This window comes from Monodon monoceros, unplaced genomic scaffold (assembly GCF_005190385.1).
Source record: "Monodon monoceros isolate NGI ecotype Baffin Bay Population unplaced genomic scaffold, NGI_Narwhal_1 Super_Scaffold_15, whole genome shotgun sequence".
Lineage (NCBI taxonomy): Eukaryota > Metazoa > Chordata > Mammalia > Artiodactyla > Monodontidae > Monodon > Monodon monoceros.
The window spans coordinates 22,081,857-22,097,077 of record NW_021703771.1 but is presented as its reverse complement, the minus strand read 5'-3'; the positions used below and the strand labels follow the sequence as shown (position 1 = coordinate 22,097,077).

The following is a 15,221-nucleotide window of genomic DNA, read 5'->3' as shown; positions in this document are numbered from 1 at the left end:
AAACTGTATTCAATATCCTATGATAAAACATATGGAAAAGAATATTAAAAAAAGAATGTATATATTGTATAGCTGAATCACTTTGCTGTATAGCAGACATTAATACAACGTTGTAAATCAACTATACTTCAATTACAAAAAATAAATTCATAGAGGCAAGCAGAGACAGATACAGCTGTAACAGAGGAAATTGGGGTAAAGAGAGAGCTTGCAGTAGTTGCTGTTTTACAACAGGAGAAATGAGAATGTTAATGGGGGAAAGAACCAGAAGGGGATGAAAGAGTGAGCACCGCAGGCCCAGCAGGTTGAGTGTGTCCAGGGGAACCAGGAATAGATGAGTTGGTTCCTACCCTCAGGCGACACAGATAAGACCCTACAAATGTAAAAACAATTCCCGGGTTTCCCTGGTGGCGCAGTGGTTGAGAGTCTGCCGGCCGATGCAGGGGACACGGGTTCGTGCCCCGGTACGAGAGGGTCCCACGTGCAGCGGAGCGGCTGGGCCCGTGAGCCATGGCCGCTGAGCCTGCGCGTCCGGAGCCTGTGCTCCGCAACGGGAGAGGCCGCAACAGCGAGAGGCCCGCGTACCGCAAAAAAAAAAAAAAATTCCCGATGAGTGACACCGGAGCTACAGAATGCAGAGCAACACTATCAACGGGAGGGATCTGCAAAGGAATGCTGGAGGAGATGGTGCCCCTTCCAAGGTGGGTCGGATTTCTCTGCACAGAGATGGGTGGTAGGAAAAGCAGTAGCTGTTCTGACTTGGCAGGCTTGTCAGATCAACAGGGCAGAATTTGGAGGTCAAGGAGCAGCAGGTGACGAGACTAGAAAATTAATCTGGAGCTCACAGTAAAAAGGCTTGAAGAGGCTGAGGGACTGGACCATAACACAGGAGGAATTCTAGGAGGGCTGCGTAGTGCAGGGGCCCCATTCAAATACAAATTTAGCGGCTGCCTGTTGGATTTACAGATTAAGGGAACTTGACCCTGGAGGCAGGGAAAGCCCAGTGAAAAAGCTAACGTGACAGAGAAATGAACTAAAGTTGTGAATTAAAAAGGTGGCAACAGAAGTAGAGAGTGACATGAAAAGCATGGTGGAAGAGGTCTACACATAGTATGAAACATGCGACATCCACAACCACGGGAAACCGAATCAAGACGGGGCTGAGCTGATTCTATGAGGCTCTGCTGTTAATCATTCTGCATTAGAATTTTACTCAAACGCCACATTTTATAAACAGGTGTTTCCTCTTCTCCTTCTGCAACTTACTTTTGTGCCAGGTATAAGAAGGTGAGGCGGTAATAATTAACAGTTCTCCTAAAGGAAATCCAAAACCTGAGAGACAGCCTTAGTGCCTCATTAGAACGAGCCGAATTCATAATAATCATTACTCATGAGGTGAAAACTAAACAGACCCAGAACTGGGGAAGTGGAGGAACTGACGAGATGGAGGTGGGGAAGGGAGAGACCAAGGGAGGGGGAATCAAAAAGAAACAAGTTTGTAACACAAATTTTTACAAAATGATGCGCCTTGGAAATTTTCTGAAAATACTGCTAAAAATTCTAAATACGGATTAAGCGGCCAGAGAAACGCTATAAAACCACTTAGGTTAGCTAGAAAAAGTCCCAGCCACTCAGAAAAACTAAAATAAAAAATTTAATTCTAAGCGACCCTCACATTCAACCATCAAAAAAGAATCTATTTATCATGCCTAAATAAATAACGTCTCAATATTTATAAATAATAGGAGTAAGAACTTGACTTTTCCTCTGCTGATTTATACTCATTCTACATATTTCCTCATAGTCTGCTCTCGCTTTCAAAAACGGATTATGGGTAATACAGAATATTTCATTAAACTTTGAGTAAAAAAAAAAAAATCCAGACAGGTAAGATAAGCACCCTCCTCATCACCTATTAGGCAAAATGTGAATTTTTAGACTCCCTGATCAGAACTTCAGAAATCTCCTTAGAGTGGGAGGGTGAACTATTGTAAAAAAACACCTGTCAAGCCTAAAGCCATACACGCGTGATATGAGTCACCTAACGGTTTTCAGAAGGCTTTTATGCCATCAGAGATATCTCCTTAGACGGCTGGGGGGCCTTGTAGTGGGGAGAGCTTGGGAAGTAAAGAAAGTGGAAGGAGAGACACACCACCCTGGGAACTCCGTCAGTACAAGAGGAATTTTTACAGCTGTTTTAAATTCCAAAATGAGTCTGAAGGTGTGAGTAAAGTTTCAACTGCACTCTAAAGAAATTTCCTTCAGTTCACAAAAATATATGCTTCGCACTTAAGCCTCAAGATGCTACACAGATAAATGAGTCCTCCAACATGCTTTCAGAAGTTATACCTGCCGGAGGCCTGAGCAACAGTGCTCTGCCCTACAGAGGGTGAGCTCTTGAGATACTCTTCAAAGAGAATCAGTGAAGCGTTCACCGTTGGCAATGGTTCCAATCTTTCTAAGAATCCCACCTTTCAAGTCATTTGTATACTAAGCATTATGACCTCAGCTCTAGAATCACAAAACTCTGTGCCTTCCATCTCGACTTTTGATCTATCTACACAGCAAGTCCTTGATAAATACAGGACATAAACACTGTGGCTGACTCTAAGAGTTTAAAATACCAAGACACGGAGTGAAGTAAGTCAGAAAGAGAAAGACAAATACCGTACACTAACACATATATATGGAATTTAAGAAAAAAAAAATGTCAAGAAGAACCTAGGGGTAAGACAGGAATAAAGACAGACCTACTAGAGAATGGACTTGAGGATATGGGGAGGGGGAAGGGTAAGCTGTGACAAAGTGAGAGAGTGGCATGGACATATATACACTACCAAATGTAAAATAGACAGCTAGTGGGAAGCAGCCACATAGCACAGGGAGATCAGCTTGGTGCTTTGTGACCACCTAGAGGGGTGGGATAGGGAGGGTGGGAGGGAGGGAGATGCAAGAGGGAGGAGATATGGGAACATATGTATATGTATAACTGATTCACTTTGTTATAAAGCAGAAACTAACACACCATTGTAAAGCAATTATACTCCAATAAAGATGTAAAAAAAAGAAATCTCATCTCTATATATTTTACATATAAAAAATAAATAAATAAATAAACAAAATACCAAGACAGTGTCCAGTAAATAGTTGAGGACTCCATCAAGGTATCACAGGTATAGTGCTCGCTTCGGCAGCACATATGCTAAAATTGGAATGATACAGAGAAGATTAGCATGGCCCCTGTGCAAGGATGACATGCAAAATCGTGAGGCATTCCATATTTTGGGGGGATTAACATATACAAACTACTATATATAAAACAGATAAACAATAAGGTCCTACTGTATAGCAAATGGAAGCTATATTCAATATCCTATAACAAACCATAATGGAAAAGAATATGAAAAAGAATATGTATATATATGTATATATAACTGAATCACTTTGCTGTACACCAGAAACTAACACAACATTGTAAATCAACTATACTTCGATAAAAAAAAAAAAATGACATCATAGGTATAGCACAAAACAGGATTCACAATACCTAATCAGAATGAAGTACATTCCACCTACAAAGCAAACTCCAAACAGTAAATCAACTCACCAGCAAGTATTTGCTATTTTCAGAAGGAAAAAAAAAAAAGACTTCCCAATTGTGTCTATAAATAATATACCTGTGTACTATAAAATCATAAATATCAACTGATTTGTAGTTTTTCTCTTAGAGACCTCATGGATGAAGCTTAATTGACCAACCTCAGAGTATCAGATTCATTAACAAAGTTGTTGAAATTTTACTTCTTGGGGGAAAAATATCTTAATGAAGCCAAACAATAGCTTTTCAACATAAAGATCTCTTACAAATTGAAAGTTTACAAGAAAGTGAATACTTCAGGGAAAAAAAAGGTGAATAAGGAATACACAGGTACTTCACACACCAGAGAAGAAAAAGAAATCCAAGAGCTAAAAACATACACAAATGTTCAGTCTTCTTCATAATCAAACAACGAAGACACAATTTTTACCTATAAAATTGAATGTAAAAAAATTAGAATAATCCCTACTGACAAGAGGGCAAGAAAACAAACTCTCACACATCGCTAGTGAACATTTCTGGAAGGCAATTTAGCAATATGTGTCAAAAGCCTTAAAAATAAAAACGAATACCCTTTGACTCAGCAATTCCATTTCTCTTCAAGGAAAATAACTTCAAGAATGAGATTAACATAGAAAAATGTATACTGAAGCATTTCATGTAAAAGTGAAAATCTGGAAGCCACCTAAAGCTTCAACAATATGGGAACACTTTAATAAACTAAAAACTACCTATCCAATCAATGTAGTTCTATTTTAGATATATGATGTTGAAAAGTATGGGCAAATGCTCATGATATATTATTAAGGGAAAAAGTTACAAGATAACATGAAAAGTATGATCTCAAGGTTGCACACAAAAAACATTTAAGGGTATGTACCAATATAGTAATAGGGGTTACCTATAGGTGGAAGGATTGAAGATGCTTATCTCCTTTTCTGCTAATTTTTATACTATCTTCTTTTCTTTCCTTTTATTTTCATTGGCTTGCGGGATCTTAGTTCCCCGACCAGGGATCGAACCTGGGCCCTCAGCAGTGAAAGCACAGAGTCCTAGCCACTGGACCGCCAGGGAATTCCCACTATCTACTTTTCTACAATGAATATGTACTAATTTTGCGGGCTAAATAATTTACCCATAACAAAACAACAAGGTAGATATTATTATTATCCTCATTTTAAATATGAGGAAACTGAGGCACAGAGAGGTTAAGTAGCTTGTCCCAGGTCACACAGCTAATACATCGTAAAGCCAGGATTTGTCCTAAATTGACCTAGCTCCAGAGCCTGATCTCTAAACCACTTTGCAGTGACTCACATTTTTAAAATAATTTAAAGTAAAATGCCAGATAATCTATAATTACATGCACTACAAATTCTTAAAGAAAGAGGATCTTTGCGGGCCAGAATTTTCAGAGCATACTGGGAGACAGGTGGTGAAGCTGGATGTTTTCTCCCATCTCACCAGGCTGTCCCTTTTCATTTTAGGTTTTCACTCAGATTATCTGAAAAGTCGTCTATTTATTCCTCTATCACTATTCTCCCTCCCTTCAACACACACAAACACACAGCATTCTCAAAAACTCAAACTCCAATTGGTACACTTTTCTGCTCCCTTCCCAGGCCATGACAATTCCCTGAATACTTCTTTCCTGCTCCTAAAAGCCAAGGTGGGTCCCCCACAAATAACTCCCAGAGGTCTTGAAACAGAGCCAGACCTTGGAGGGGGGCCCTCCAGATACAAAAGCCCTTCCATGTCCCCTGTCTCTCGTTTGTAGAAAAGCCACAGTTTCCCAGGCCTCCCCTGAGTCACAAAAGAGCAGGCTCAAGCAGTGAATGATTAGGACAACAGCGTCACAGAAATCTTTAGTTCCTCCCTGAAGAACATAGATAACAGTGTCTGATGCACACTCCTGAGTTGTTTTGCAGATACTAAAACTGCCACCAGAGGGAAAAAGCTAACTGCAGGATGACCAGACTGTAGCCATGACATAAGCTGCTCTGTCTTGAGCAGTACGGAGTCTGTGCCTTGCGCAATTCCAAGAACTGGCCTCAGGGAAATGGGAACAAATCAACCCTGGAACTGAGGAGTAACTGTGCTTAAAACAATCACGCTGATGCTGATTAGACCACCACGTGACCCGTTTCAAGACGGTTGTCGGAACTGACTGTGCTGTTCGGCACGGAGGGCCCCCCACTGCCTGTGCACCCCTGAAACTCCCCTTTAAGACCTTCTGCCCCCTAACCAACAACTGGGAGGTGGTTTAGGGTATGCTAGTCTGCCATCTCCCCAGGTTGCCGGCTTCCTGAATAAAGCATCTTTTTTTTTCACCAACCCTTGTCTCTGGAACATTGACTCCAGAGCAATGAGCAGCCAAACCTGAGTTCGGTTCCAGCTCTGGCCAGTAACGGTCTACCCAGACATATTAACTCACAATCCAGTATAAAATAAAGTATTTTCTGTTTCCCTCACAAACAGAAATGTATACTATTTTTCCCCTAAGGAAGTTTCAAGTTAGTTTAGATGGAAGCAACGTAAGTTCTTGGAAAAGTGTTGTTAAAGTACAAAAGACTCTTGACAGACTATGGTGTGCCACGTATGAATAGGCAAGATTACAGGACCTTTTCCTGCGTATCAGGTGACATTCCTGCTCTGGCCTCCAAACAAAAGCCTGATAGATGTAAGTGCTTGTAGATAATACTCTGAGCCATAAAGGGCACACTGAGATTTCTGTAAGGGTGCACAGATGATCAAGTTGCTAGGGACTAAAGAAATGTTTTCTGTACATTAGAAGAAAAAATATTACTAATCAGTATAAAGCAAGCTCCAGCCATCTGCTGTTCTAAAATTGGACACTTGATCATGTTAAAAAGAAGTGAAGTTCCTGCTGGTGGAAGTAGGAATTTAGACTACTAGATAAAATATCACCACTAGTGATGAAATTATCTTATTAAAGAACAATGACAGCTTTTTAACTTCAGGGACCAATAATAGTTCTCCTCAGTTACATTTCAGGAAGGAATATTTTATTCTGTTATCCCAGAGCTTATTAAAGATGAGCCACTATTATTGGTGGACTGTGGTTTTACACCTAACTGATAAATTAGATTGAGCCATATCTCCAGTATGTAAATATACACTATCAAATCTTTGTTTTGCAAAAGTGAAACTAACAAAAGATTGCCTCACCAAGGAATGAGTCTAATTAATATAAGCTCCTTCAATTATAAAGATTTATCCAAAAACAATCTTAAAATTCACATGAAACCCCCAGAGACCTCAAATAATCAAAGCAATCCTGGGCAAAAAGAACAAAGCTAAAAGCATCATACCATGTGATTTCAAAATGTACTAAAAAGCTATAATAATTAAAAGAGCATGGCACTGGCATAAAAACAGACATATAAACTAGTGCAACAGAATAGAGAGCCCAGAAATAAATCCACAATTGATCTTCAACAAAGGTGCCAAGAACACACAAAGGACAGTCTCTTCAATAAACAGAGTTGCGAAGACTCTGTTTTCATCAAAAGAATAAAATTGGACCCTTATCTCACTCCATATGCAAAAATCAACTCAAAAATAGATTAAAGACTTAAATGTAAGAACTGAAACTATAAAACATAGGGGAAGAAAACACAGGGGAAAATCTTTTTGACATTGGTCAGGGCAATGATTTTTCTAATATGACCCCAAAAGTGCAGAAAACAAAAGCAGAAATAAATTGTATTGAATCAAACTAAAGATTCTACACAGCAAATAACAAAGTATAGAGACAATCTATGGAATGGGAGAAAATATTTGCAAGTTATCCAAAATATATAAAATACTCAAACAGCTCAATAGCAAGAAAGCAAATAACACAATTCAAAAATAGGCAAAGTACCTGAATAGACATTTCTCATAAAAAGACATACAAATTGCCAACACATATATGAAAAGGTGCTCAACATCATTGATCATAAGGGAAAACTGCAATGAGATATCATGTCACACCAGTTAGAATGGCTATCATCAAAAAGACAAGAGATAACAAGGATGCAGAGAAAAGGGGACCCCTGTACACTGTTGGTGGGAATGTAAATTGGGACAGTCACTATGGAGAACAGTATGGAGGTTCCTCAAAAAGTTAAAAATAGAACTACCATATGATCCAGCAATCCCACTTCTGGGCATATATCCGAAAGAAACGAAATCAGTTATCTCCAAGAGATATTTGTACTCCCATATTCATGGCAGCATTATTCATGATAGCCAAGGTATGCAGGCAACCTAAGTGTCCATTAATGGATGAATGGCTAAAGAAAACATTATATATATATATATATATATATATATATATATATATATAATATTTTATTCCATACACAGTGGAATAAATTTCAGCCTTAAAAAAGAAGGGAATCCTGTCATTTGCAACAACATTAATGAACCTGGAGGGTATTATGCTAAGTGAAATGAGTCACAGAAACACAAATACTGCATAATGCCACTTATATATGGAGTCTTAATTTTTTTTTTAATTATAAATAAATAGACAGATATTTAAATAGCCGAACTCATAGAAAGAGAGTAGGCTGCCAGGAGCTGGAGAGTGAGAGCAACAAGGAGAGGTCAGTAAAAGGGTACAACCTTTCAGTTATAAGATGAATAAGGTCTGAGGATCTAATAATGTACAACATGGTGACCACAGTTGATAACACATGTAGTTGAAATTTGCTGAGTACTAGAACTTAAATGTTCTCACACACACAATAAAAGATACATGTGAGGTGATGGATATGTTAATCCTTTCACAATGTTTACGTATATCAAACCACCATTTTGCACACTTTAAATATCTTACCAAAAAACAAAAATCTTAAAATTTTATTTGTCAATTATACCTCAATGAAGCTAAAGGAAAAAAAAAACCACGGGATAGGGGGAGACAAAATTCCTCATAATGTTAATATTGTTTTCTGATTAAAGAAAGCTTATTGGGGACTTCCTTGGTGGTCCAGTGGTTAAGACTCCACACTCCCAATGCAGGGGGCCTGGGTTCGATCCCTGGTCAGGGAACTAGATCCCACGTGCCACACCTAAGAGCCCACATGCTGCAACTAAGATCCCGCGTGCTCCAACTAAAAAGATCCTGCATGCCATAATGAAGATCTCGCACATGTGCAGCCAAATTAATAAATTTTTTTAAAAAAAGAAAGCTTATTGAATCACGATATTGTACACCTAAAACTAATATAACATTGTAAATCAACTATACTTCAATTAAAAAAGAAAATAAAAACAAATTTTTAATAATTTTTTTTTAATTTCTTGGCAGAAAAAAAGAAAGCTTATTAAACACCTCCCCTATATCCTCTCCCAACAAAGACCCCACTAACGTGCGAGAAAAAGAATAAAGATAAGCCACATTAAGGAATAGAACACGGAGTGGCCAAAAGCAAAGGAGAGATTTCAACAGTTATGGAAGATGGAAAGACAGTGGAGAAGAGGTAACTTCTGTATGAGGGGAAAGAAGCCTCAGCTTGGTGTTTACAGAGGGGGACACTTGAGAAAGGGACAATTTTGCCCTGCAAAACCCTGCTGAGGTTTGGGACTTAGAACCACTTGGCACTGGGGTGGACAGAAACACAAACTGGGGAGAAATTGAAGGTCTACAGTTGTACTTGGTTAGTGGTGCCCCACACACACTGACTCATTATGACCCTTCTGTCTCACACATTTCAATATTAAAAACTATGCACACCCCCATGCACACACAGGTGAATCATTCCGGTGCTGAGGGAGCGGAGGGAAGATGCACACCTCCCAGCCATGCCCCGCCCATGAGCTTTCACCAATGAGCACTGACCACAGTACTGTGCTTTGTCTCCCAGCTGCTCCTTTACTCCACCGAGGTTTCTTTCTGCCTTTATTTCATGTGCAGCTGAACAGTTTTAGCCCCAAATGGCTTACAGAGATGTGTAGTGACAGCAGTAAAGGTGCTACAAAAGTGCCTGAGGCACCTTGCAGAAGGCAAAGGATGAAATTTAAGACCAGCAGGTACTCAGGGGCTGGTGGAGGCATCTCTTACACATCACTGGGAAGACTGTATGGTGTCTGGAAGAATCCGTGACCAGTATACACATCAGGACGTCAGGGAGCATGGTGCCAAGAACAACCCCAAAGGAATTATGCATAACCACCCTGTTTGTGCTGATTCATTTAGCCCTGTCATTTCTCAAATTGCAGACTGAGCTGAAAGGGTGAGTCATGATTATTAACAGTCAGCCCTCCAACTCCAACCACAGAACACTGTCAGTCAAGCATCTGCTCTCACAAGATGGGATACAAAGAGTTCCCTTCAAATTTTCTCATTTTTATTATGAAATACTTGACACATATAAAAGACTGTATTAATATTATATTACATACACATAGGAATAAAGATCATAATAAAACTCACTTCTCAATTTAAAAACTAGAACATAACCAATAACAGTGATATTCTTTATGCTCCACTCCAATCATATCCCCGAAGTGTAAGCACCATTTGAATTTTGTGTTTACTTTCTTTTGCCTTTATTATGGTTTTGCCACATATGTATATAACCACAAGCCATATGTCATTTAGTTTTATTTTTCAATTTGTAAAACTGATATTATATTGTATTAATTCGTCGGTGGTTTCCCCCCAATATCATGTTTCCTCTCTAGAGAATTTGAACAGCTTCTAAGACAAGACCTTCATATACTCTACAATTTTGCACACAGACCCTCCAATTGCCTTTTAGTCTTAAACATGAACACAAAACCAAGCACCACCAGACATTCAAGGAAAGCTTCCAAAATGAAAAGGAGGGACCACAGTAAACAAGAAGAAATAACCCTGGAGTAAATTAAGATAATTCTGGTAACTGACAAGAACTTAAGGGACTTCCCTGACGGTCTGGCAGTTAAGACTCCAGTATTCCACTGCAGATGGGGGTGGGTTCAATGCCTGGTAGGGGAACTAAGATTCCACATGCTATGCTGTGTGGCCAAAAAAAAAGATAAGAACTTAAAAAAAAAAACAAAAAACTTGCATTAGTATCCTCAGAGATTAATGAAAGTATTATAGAACAAGTTAAAATGAAAAAAATGATCAGAGAACCAAAGAGATTTCTTGGAAATAAAAATGTTATTGACAAAATTTTTTTTTATTCAATAGAAGAAACGAAAGTAAGTTTTAAAAATCTCCCACAGGGCTTCCCTGGTGGCGCAGTGGTTGAGAGTCCGCCTGCCGATGCAGGGGACACGGGTTCGTGCCCCGGTCCGGGAAGATCCCACATGCCGGTGAGCCATGGCCGCTGAGCCTGTGCGTCCGGAGCCTGTGCTCCGCAACAGGAGGGGCCACGACAGTGAGAGGCCCGTGTACCGAAAAAAAAAAAATCTCCCAGGAAATAGAACCAAAAGACAGAGGCAGAAATAGAGACAGAAAAGTTAAGCAAAAAGAGAGGCTCAATTCAATAGGTCTTCTGCATATCAGAAGTTTTAAAAGAGAAAAAGAGTAAGAGGACAGGAGAATTATCAAAGAAATGATAGAATAAAATTTCCCAGAAGTGAAGGGCATGAATCTCTATACTGAATGGGACAACGAATGAAAAAAACCAACCACATCAAGTGGTTGACGTTTCAGAATTATCCAAATTCCCTATATGGAGAAGAAAAGATCATTTTAAGAAGAGGATAAGAATCCTTTTCTTTTTCTCTTCTTCCTCACCACTCTGGAATGGGTTTGACAGTGTATAACATAACCATTTGCAGATGTGCAAAAGCAGGCAGCCAATCGATTACACTAAAAGCTCCAGACCATCTTAGAAGTAAACAAGGCATAATTTATTGCTAATGTTAAGCAGTGGGATTTGGTGAGTTTACAAAGCACTAAAATAAAATTAGAAGCTACAGCTATAAATAAAAGCTAGTCTTGGAAGGGATCATTGTTCTTCACTTTACTAGTCCTGTTTCCCACAAGCTGAAAGACCTTATGCTGAACATAATATTTTGTGAAGCAGGAAATTAAATTCCCACCAGGAAGATACTGAAAACTAAAAACTGATCTTGGTGGTCAATGAACAGAGTGCCTATGTACTTTTCTGTGTTTTAAAATGTCTCTAAAAATAAATAAAAGGCTCAAATAACAAGAGATCAGTTGAAACAGAAAGTCTGTTATAGGAATTGCCCGAAGACAATCTTTTACTGCCTTATCCAACAGACCTTATTTTGTCTCTAAAACAAAATGCTACATATGAAAGACAGAACACAGACTTGTGAAGCCCACTCCAATCAGAACTTGCAAGTATTGGTTTTTCATAAGCAATCTAGTCATCATGATGAGTCCTCGTGGTTCCATGCCCTACATGTGCTCTTAGCCTTTGCCAGGTACTCACTTCACTCCAGGTCTTTACCCCGTAGCACAGAGACATCTTTGTTCCTAAGGCAGACAGATAGAAGCCAATAGGGAGCTTGTATTATGTGTCTAGAAAGAACTGTTCATTATTCACCCATCTCTGCCACAAATAAATTTCAATAACCTTGACTCTGCAAAACAGCCTGATCCCAAATGAACACAAACTCTGCAAACTTCTTTCACTACATTTTTGAAACTAGCAACCAGTCACTTCTAATGAGCCTGTGGAGTGAGGGAGAATACAAATATATTAGTTTTTAGTTATTTTTTATGACATGAATTGTAGGAAACTCAGTGCGACAACTACTCAATTTATTAGACAAACTTCCAGGAGTGTAAAGATTCAATAACATCATTTCTAATACTCTATTCACAAGAGTTCGGATTGGATACTACACTCATTTCTGCAGCTGTGTGAAGTCCTATCAAACTATAACACGTTATGGGGCTTAAACTCATCATATTTTACTAATGTTCCTAATTTTCCTTTATGAATGAACCCAAAACATCTTTATTTAACCAACGATACTGAGTTGAGTGAATGTGGGCAATTAAAAAAATTTAAATCCTATGTGGTATTTATACAATGGAATATGGCTCAGCAATAAAAAAGAATGAAATAATACCATTTGTAGCAACATGGATGGACCTACAGATTATCATATTAGGTGAACTAAGTCAGACAAAGAAAGACAAATATCATACGATGTCACTTATTTATGGAATCTAAAAAAATGACACAAATGAACTTATTTACAAAACAGAAATAGACTCACAGACATAGAAAACAAACTTATGGTTACCAAAGGGGATAGCAGGGGTCGGGTGGGGGGGCGGGAGATAAATTAGGATCTTGGGATTAACATACACACTACTATATATAAAATAGGTAAACAACAAGGACTTATTGCATAGCACAGGGAACTATACTCAATACCTTATCTTGTAATAACCTATAACGGAAAAGAATCTGAAAAAGAATATGTGTGTGTGTGAGTGTGTGTGTGTGTGTGTATAACTGAATCATTTTGCTGTACACTTGAAACTAACACAACATTGTAAATTACCTATACTTCAATAAAAAATGTTAATCCTAAATTATTAGCATCAGCTTTATATCGGACATAAGTTGATTTAACATAAAGCCATGAATCTCATACTTTATACTGCTAAATCACTTAGGTAACTATATATCTTCCTACAGACAGCACAGAATAAATATTGTTGCACAAGTTTACAACCTGTCATAAGAAATTTCATCTCACACCAATTCTGTTCTGTCCCATCAACTAATATACCCTCCATACCACTCGTGTTCACCCCTGTTCAACTTGCTTCCCCTCCTTCATATATCCTTCCTGCTCCATAGCACATGCTCTTCTGTCATTTCCAGTAACGTCTCCTACTTCACATAAAGGCATATGTGATATCTGAAGCTGCTGATCCCACCATTTAAGACCAGTATCTCCGGTGGGGCAGATGAATTGGGAGATTGGGATTGACATATATACACTACTATGTATTAAACAGATAACTAATGAGAACCTACTGAATAGCACAGGGAACTCTACTCAGTGCTCTGTGGTTACCTAAATGGGAAGGAAATCTAAAAAAGGAGGGGATATATGTTTACGTATAACTGATTCACTTTGCTGTACAGTAGAAACTAACATAAAATTGTAAAGCAACTATACTCCAATTAAAACAAAACAAAAGACCAGTATCTCAGATGAATGACCAAGCCAAAGAAAAATCTACTAATAGGTAAGTGTATGTATTTGGATTAATATAATGGTTTTAGTCAGACATAGAGACTGATCATAAAAAATTACCTTGAAAACTCTTAAAAATATTAACTCATTAAGTGTGAGGTAGAAAGTTTGCATTTAATAATGTTTAACTTTGATGACATGCCTGTAAGATAAGCAGCATTTGAAGGTAGAGACTTACAAACAGGTTTCCCAAAAGTACGACACTTTTTACCCATCCAATTTATAGCAGCCAGTCCCCAAGATGGCTCCCAATAATCAATACCTCCTATATTCATGCCTTTGTGGAGTCCCCTTCTACAGTGAATCAAGACTGGATCTCTGTGACCAATAGAACATGGTGAAAATGACAATTCATTGCAGCTTCTGTCTTGACCTCTTGGATTACTCACTCAGGTCAGCTGCCATGCCATAAGGACAGTCAAGCAGCCATGCAGAAAGTAACTGAGGCCTCCCACCAGCAGCCATCCCCAATGTGCCAGCCAAGTGAGCAAGCCATCTTTAAGATGACTCCTGCCCCAGTCAAACTTTCAGATGACTGTAGCCCCAGTTAAATCTGTCTGCAATCTTATTGAAAGACCAGAGTCAGAACTTCTCAGCTGAGTTACTCTCTAATTCCTGACTGACAGATTTTGAGAGATAATAAATGATTATTGCTGTTTTAAGATGCCAAGTTTGGGGGTGATTTGTTATATATCCTTAGTAACTGGAACATAATTTTACCCAACATAATCCAGGCCTAATTTTCAATGTTGCCCTTCATGAATGATCTTAACTCTTTAATAAAAAGTTTATGTGATTATGGCTTATGTTTTATATAACCAGTGGTCAAGAAGCCCAGCTATTTTGATACATAAGTAGTAAAGAAAAGAAAGGAACAGAAGATGTGATGGGCTGAACTGTGTCCCTCCAAAATTCATATGACTATATTTGGAGATGTGGCCTTTAAAGAGGTAATTAAGTTAAAATAAGGCCATTAAGGTAGGCCCTAATTCAACAGTACTAGTGTCATTATAAGAAGGGAAAGAGAAACCAGGAGTTCACTTGCGCAGAGAAAAGACCATGTGAAGACACAACAAGAAGGTGGCCATCTGCAAGCCAAGGAGAGAGGCCTCAGGAGAAACCAAATCAGCTAACATCTTTTTTTTTTAAGTTAAAAAAAATTTTTTTTTGAAGTATAGTTGATTTACAATGTTGTGTTAATTTCTGCTGTACAGCAAAGTGACTCAGTTACACATATGTATACATTCTCATATAAATATATATATACATATTCTTTTCCATTATGGTTTATCAGAGGATATTGAATATAGTCCTCTGTGCTATAAAGTAGGACCTTGTTGTTTATCAAATCTGCTAACACCTTGATCTGAGATTTTCCAGCCTCCAGAACTGTGAGAAAATAAATTTCTGTTGTTTAAGCCAC

At 38.5% G+C, this 15,221-nt stretch overlaps 1 protein-coding gene and 1 non-coding gene across 3 annotated transcripts in view; one reads left to right on the top strand and one right to left on the bottom strand.

Moving 5' to 3' along the window:
• The window catches only part of ANKRD6 (ankyrin repeat domain 6), a 201,775-nt gene that overhangs the window by 167,681 nt on the left and 18,873 nt on the right, over positions 1 to 15,221 (bottom strand). The window lies entirely within an intron of this gene.
• On the top strand, positions 3,179 to 3,285 carry LOC114896385. The gene has a single exon (XR_003793766.1). It is a non-coding gene; the product is annotated as a U6 spliceosomal RNA (small nuclear RNA).